The sequence below is a fragment of the Pavona decussata genome, unplaced genomic scaffold (genome assembly GCF_977016875.1).
Source record: "Pavona decussata unplaced genomic scaffold, jaPavDecu1.1 SCAFFOLD_32, whole genome shotgun sequence".
Lineage (NCBI taxonomy): Eukaryota > Metazoa > Cnidaria > Anthozoa > Scleractinia > Agariciidae > Pavona > Pavona decussata.
In genome coordinates, this window is record NW_028145455.1 from 1,033,409 (window position 1) to 1,040,671 (window position 7,263).

A 7,263-nucleotide genomic window follows, 5' to 3' on the forward strand; every position below is an offset into this window, starting at 1 on the left:
TGCGGTCTATTGCTTTTATAAAATAAACATAAGAAAAACAACGAGGTTCAGGCGAAAATATGGTTTTTGATACGATGATCAACTGATGTCTTCTCTTTATATTCATCATGTGACGCCTGATGACCAATCACAGCAGCAAAATGGTCTCCCTTTCCATCTTCGCCGAAGACAAAAGTGCTTTAGACTTCGTTTGCCCTCAAAGCCATGAGGACACAGGGGCTGGGAAAGTGAAATTATTACACTTTTTTTTTTTCGGAGAGTTTCGAAATCAGTCCAGCGCGATAGCCGGTTTGTGCTTAGTGTGTTGACTGTTTTGTTCGCCGTCTTTTGTCACAATCTCGTCAAGTTCTTGCATTTCCATCTCAGCAAATCTTCTCTTCTTGTCGTCGGTCCTGGTAAGACGCCTTGCGCGTTTTCTTCGCTAGACGACCCCTGTTCATCAAGTGAAACTGGCAAACCAAACTTAAAGTTGGGAAGCTCCTCCATATCCGCCATTTTCTCGACAACAAAAGCGTTTCAGTTTCTCCTTGGTAGTTTTCTCGGTTTTCTCTATGAGTTTACCACAGACTTGCATGTAATGCTACTTCTAATAAGCTTACTACTACTAATACCGAAGTATTTTTGCGCAGTTTATGACTATGCGGGAAAAGCAGATCTTATCAAAGCCTATTGAAATCCAAAAAGATAACTGGGGGTAACCACGCATTTTTAAGAGGTAATTAAGAAACAATTCTAAAAAGTGCTAAAATACAAAGCAATGTATGGCATTTCTTTTTTCATCAAATTGAAGCTTTATTATCTCTGAGAAATGTGTGGTTACCCCACAGGTAGCCCAAGCTCGAAATACAGTCGACTCCCGATAACCCTAATATAATTGGTTCGAGTTATCGCCAGGTTAGAGTTAGCGAGGATTCGAGTTATCAGGAGTCGACTGTATGAGCGCTAGTTACGCAACGGTTGAAAACTATAAGGATTTGTATGGGAGAAAAACGGTTGATTTTAGAGGCTAAAAATATGAACGAATTTTTAAATAAAAATCACCCACCTTACTTCTCTTGTGTATTTCTTGCCTCCTATGTGGTTTTTGGGGCGATTTAGCGCGATTCCAGTGAGATTAGTTCCAGCGCTCTCTCTATATATCTATATATATAGAGAGAGAGCGATGGAACTAAAACCAAGACCACCTCTCATTAAGCGACCACTTTTAGAGATGATTGTTTAAAATTTTCAATTGTTTTTAACCTCCCGTAGGCGACCACTTGACACACAATCTGCTGTATCTCTCACGGGCAGAAATTGAAAAATGTGTCACTGTAACATATTGGCCACATTGTTACAGCGGACGCCGTAAATCTCACAATCAGAGCCACCGGAAGTGTCTCCTGAGTCAGTGCACGTTTTAAGGGTTAACTAAACTGACACGTGCGGCGTCTTAGAGAATAAGGTACGTTGAACTGTCCTGCAGTTTATTGTTATCACCAAACTTATCGACGCACAAGTGTGGGATTGTTCTGCAACCTACAGGCCTGTTGGTGTTTTTAATGCTTGTAACCACGTACATTGCAGGTTTTACAAGAGTTGTTAACTTTTTGTTTATGTTCTGTTCCATAAAAAATTTAGACAGCGCCACCTGCAGTAATAAAAGAGTCAGTTTCTTTCACAAGAATTGTCTCAATCGCTGTATTAGGTAATTTGTGAGATGCAAGCAATAATCACCATAGACCCTAAGATTTTTGTCCAGAAGAATTTTGGACCAGTCTTAATATACTTGCAGCTAAGAAATCTGAAAAGTTATTACTATGGGTTTTGATAAGCACTTGCAAAAGGGTTAGGTCTCCGCAATTACCATATGTACATTACCCTAAATTTAGACCACCTGTGGTCTGCCCTCTAGTAAGCGACCACATATCCTTGACATTATGGGTGGTCGCTTACGGGAGGTTCGAATGTAATAAACTTTGTTGGGTACTGGACATAGCAGACCATTCTGCTGATTAATAAAAAAAAAAATTCAAAATAATTGTCTGAAAAGGAACCGCAGTCAGTATGTGACATGTTAAATTATTTACTAGAGTATCTATACCATTTGTTTATAAACATAAACTATCGAATATAAGTGCAAAAAAATTAAAAAGTTACAACAAATGAGGACTGGACATTTGATATCACTTTGCTCTAATTCCCTAAGACTTTTTGGTAAACATACTACTGGTAAGCTGCAATTGAATCTCTGTCACTGTTGGACCACTCACAGAAGCAATCATCTACATGTTCATCTCATCTTTATTCAGTCAGTAATATCTGGCTTAAGCAATCCCGTTTTAGAAAATGTATTTGAATTGATAAGTGTTGACTGGGTTCACTTGAAAAGTACAGTCCTTTGCTGTTTTCTTTGTTTGTTTTTTGTTGTTGTTTTTTCTTCCAAAAGTGTGATTTTACGATTTTTTTAATAGGACAATTTCTATAGGCACCACTCTGATGCTCCATTTGAATCAATTCTTAGACAAACACCGCACTTGGAATCTCTTGTATCCAAGAACCCCCAAAAAGAGACCTCCTTACTGATATCATTGGTGATCGATCACAATCACAAGAGAGTCAACTATAACTTTTGATTGTTTCAACGCAAAAAACACTAATTATAATTTCTTAAGTCACTTACATTATATGGTACTTATACAAGTGACAATACGATACTTGGACTACTTACAATTGGGTACTTACACTGCTTACCATACAATACTTACAAAGGCAGCGTATAATACAACACTGTAATTATCTACTATTATTAATTATTATGGTGCAAAAGTATAGGTGGTTTGCAACCAATCCCTAGAGGTCCAAAAGACAACAGAACCTTTTGTTTTGTCATCCAACATGGCCACCATGCCATTGTCTTTTCAGATCTCCAGGGATAGGTTTGCAAACCATCTATAGGTAGAATGGGCATCTACAGATTACAAATGCATGTGACAAATACGGTTCAAAATTCATACTATACAAACAAGTGGGTTAATCAAGTGCACTGATTCAACCATAACTCCAATTCCGTGTTCGATTTACTGATAAAAAGTTACATGGGGAGCTGTAACAAATGCAATCTAACTGGGAATTACTAATGGCTGCCAATGGCAACCTCTACATGCATAAACAGCTTTCATAAAAAATAAAAATAAGTGAGATAAACAAATTTCAACTTTGTTTCCCTTCAACATTATTCAATATCTCTTAAGGGACCGTTCATTTTTTATAGCATGGGGGGGCTGGTGTAGTAATATGATAGTGCATGATTATGCAATACATGATACGTATCACATGATTACTGTAAGCAGAAAGCACATGGTATAATACAGTGAGTTAAACGGATGTCTGTGTCTTCACTCGTGTCTTCAATTATATAAAGAACCCTTCGGTTACTACATTGGCGACGAGGATCCCACAAAGAAGAAAGGAGTAGAAGAACATCAGCCAATGGCTCCACCAGAAGAAACCGATAATCCTGGTCCGAGCACAAATCCGCAACAAAACATCACAGTCGTGAATCGTCAATTAAACATCCGTCCGTTCACCATCTCAAATGATGCTAACGACACAGCCGTGCGAAGGGCGAAATGGAAAAAGGATATAGAGAGACAATTCAGGTTCTTCGGATTAACAGATCCAGAAGTTAAGAAAGATGGCTTAATTATCTATGGTGGATCGCAGATTGCCGATTTAGAAGATTCCCTCCCGGATCTACCCGCACAACACGAGGGCGAAGATGTCTACTCGCGCTTTATTCGGAAACTAGATAAGAATTTCCTACCAAGAAAAAACAAGGACTATGCACGATTCCAGTTTGGAAACCTTTCTCAGCAGATCGATGAGAGCATGGCGAAATATTACGCTAGACTACGAGAGATAGCAAAGAAATGCGAATTCACCGACGAAGATGATGCAATCCGAGACCATCTTATCAAGACGATGACAAACAGCCGCTTACGAGTAAAAACAATTCGCCATAACTGGACGTTGTCCCAGATCTTGGATGAAGCCGCCATAGAAGAAGAGTCCACTACTCAAGCAAACGAAATCGACCAGAAACTCCAGGACACAACGGAATCACACAAAGTTAAACAAGTCAAAAGTTACAAGCGTGACAACAATGGTATGTGTCCCCGCTGTGGTTCAAAACATGGAAAAGGAAATTGCCCAGCATACGGAGCTAAATGCTACAAATGTGGTAAACGTAACCACTACACCAAAATGTGCCGTAACACGGATCAAAGATACCGCTCAGATGATAAACAAGGTGGCAGATCGGGTCGCCGAAATGACAAGAAAGAAGATTTTCAGCACGCGCCGCGACAGCCAAGACCGCCGACAGATCATCAACACCGCCGAAGACGAGTTCGACACGTTGAACAAGATGCACAAGATGCACGCGACATTTCAGAAAGCGAAGACTCTTTCGATGAGGACATCGCCAGACTCGTACAGCACATGCACGTACACCGTACAGCACAGGACACCATCGAGAAAAACAAATGCGAGATTTGGATCAATGGAACCAAAATAGAAGTTGAACCGGATACAGGCGCCGATGCAAACGTCATGGACGAACACCAGTTCAATGAATTGCTACGAGTAACGCCGGAGGTTAAATTACGCAACACGAAGATCAAGCTGAAAACACTCACCGAAGATCTACCAGTTATTGGAGAATGCGACGTCACCTTAGAAAACAAAACGCGAAAAACACAAGCGACAATCGCCGTTATTCAAGGAACAATCGATTCCCTACCGTTACTCGGAAGACAAACATTGGAAGAGCTGGGAATGATCCAATTTGACGCGACAGGAGGACTGAAAGAACCAAATCGAGAAGAATTACAGAAGATCCACAAGATCCAAACCGGAAATGAAGATCTTAACAAGATTCTCTTTCAGCACGAAGAGAGATTTAGAGGCATTGGCAAAGCAAGAAGAGATGGACAAGACATTGAAATCCATTTACCACTTAAAGAAGATGCGAAACCGATCGCACAAAAGCCCCGCCGAGTACCATACCACCTGATGGAACCTCTACGTCACCGAATGGAAGAATTTGTCGAGAGAGACATCATGGAAAAGGTGCCAGAACATGACTCCATCACATGGTGCTCACCACTGGTTGTCCAACCGAAACCGAAAAAACCCAACGACATCCGTGTCAGCCTTGACTTAAGAGTACTGAATAAGTCCATGGAGCGCACAAGACAAGTACAAGCGCCTATCACAGAGGACTTCATCACCACTTTCAAAGATTGCAAAGTCTTCAGTAAACTTGACATGAACCACGGATACCACCAGTTCTCACTAGACGAAGAATCAAGAAAACTCATGACATTCTCAAGTCCATGGGGTAACTATCGTTACAAGCGACTCGCGTTTGGAGGTGTCAACAGCCAAGATTTATTTGATGCTGAAATGAGCAAGATTATCTCGGGAATACCAAGAGTCCTTAACAACCGAGACGATATCATGATTGGCGGAACCAACTGGGATGACCACAATGCCAACTTAGCAGCTTTACTTCAACGACTGAAGCTCCACAACCTTACCCTACGTAAGGAGAAGTGTGAATTTGGAAAATCAACCATCGACTTTCATGGGCACCTGTTCACTGCCGAAGGATTGAAGCCCAGTCCCAGTAAAGTCAAAGCTGTCAGCGAATGCAACCCACCGAAATCTAAAGAAGAGCTTGTGTCATTCTTGCAAATGATGGCCTATCTATCACGTTACATCAGCAACTTTTCCAGCCGCTGCGAACCGTTGAGAAGACTCACAAAGAAGGAACACAGTTTTGAATGGACCGAAGCTCAGCAAACTGCTTTCGAAGATCTGAAGACTGCAATTACTTCAGCACCAGTTCTCATCCCATACAAGCCAGGTCGAGAAACCATGGTCATATGCGATGGCAGCCCAACTGGCCTTGGAGGTGGCTTGTTCCAAAAGACTGAACATGGTTACCAACCAGTCCACTTTGTTAGCAGATCATTAACAGACACCGAGAAACGGTACTCTCAAATAGAACGAGAAGCACTGGCTGCAGAGTTTACCACCACCAGGCTACACATGTATCTACTTGGAGCACAGCACTTTCAGTTAGCAACTGACCACAAACCGCTCCTCCCACTCTTCAATAATCCAACTGCAAAGCTACCACCAAGAATAGAGCGAATAGTGATGAAGATGCAGAACCTAGACTTCACTGCAGTACATATACCGGGGAAATCCAATATGACTGACTACCTTTCCCGACACCCATTACCAGAGGTCCAGCAAACAAAACATGAAGGCTACGTCAAAGCAGTCATTGACGCAGACCACGCGATAGTCATGGACACTATCCGATCAGCAAGTAAAGAAGACAAAGTGCTGCAGAAGTTGAAGATAGCACTTGAAACAGGGAAATGGAATAGAAACGATCCAGACCTGATACCATACTACGACGTAAGAGCAGACATTTACGAATCCGAAGGAGTCCTGCTGAGGCTCAACAGGATTATCCCACCAGAATCACTGCGAGACAAGATTGTCAGCATTGCTCACAAACAGGGACACTTAGGCATTTCAAAAACAAAAGAACTTCTCAGACGGAAGTATTGGTTTCCCAGCATGAACAAACGCATCGACGATATTGTTAGCACATGCTTCAGCTGCCAAGTGACCACCAACACTCAGCACACTGAACCCGCCAAGATGACGGAACTGCCAGAACGACCGTGGAACACCGTCGAGGCAGACTTCTGTGGCCCATTTCCTAATGGCGAATATGTACTCGTTGTAACCGACCAGTACTCAAGATACCCAGAAGCAGAGTTCATCAGCTCAACATCTATCAAACCAGTCCGAAGAAAACTGAAGAAGATGTTCGCCACACATGGGGTACCACAGACAGTGCAAACCGATAATGGACCGCCATTTAACTCAAAAGAGTTCCAGACACTTGCAACAGAAATGGGATTCAGTCACAAGAAGATCACACCCAAACATCCGAAAGCTCAAGGCCAAGTCGAAGGTTTTAACAAGCTCGTAAACAAGATAGCGACAATCGCAAAACAGGAAGGGATAGATGTACGCGAAGCAACCTACGACATGCTCCAAACATACAGGGATACACCACACCCAGCAACCAGGAAGACACCCTATGAGCTAATGATGAACAGAGAGATCCGGACGAAACTTGAACACTTCCCATCATCCATACCAACACAGGATCAAGAAGTCAGAGTCAACGAC

The 7,263-nt window shown here is 42.0% G+C and overlaps 1 long non-coding RNA gene across 1 annotated transcript; it reads left to right on the forward strand.

The window, feature by feature from the left end:
* The first annotated feature begins 127 nt into the window (after positions 1-127).
* LOC146484525 (uncharacterized) lies at positions 128-2,145 on the forward strand. The gene is made up of 2 exons (XR_014863577.1): positions 128-395; positions 1,252-2,145. It is a non-coding gene; the product is annotated as an uncharacterized LOC146484525 (long non-coding RNA).
* The last annotated feature ends 5,118 nt before the right edge of the window (positions 2,146-7,263 follow it).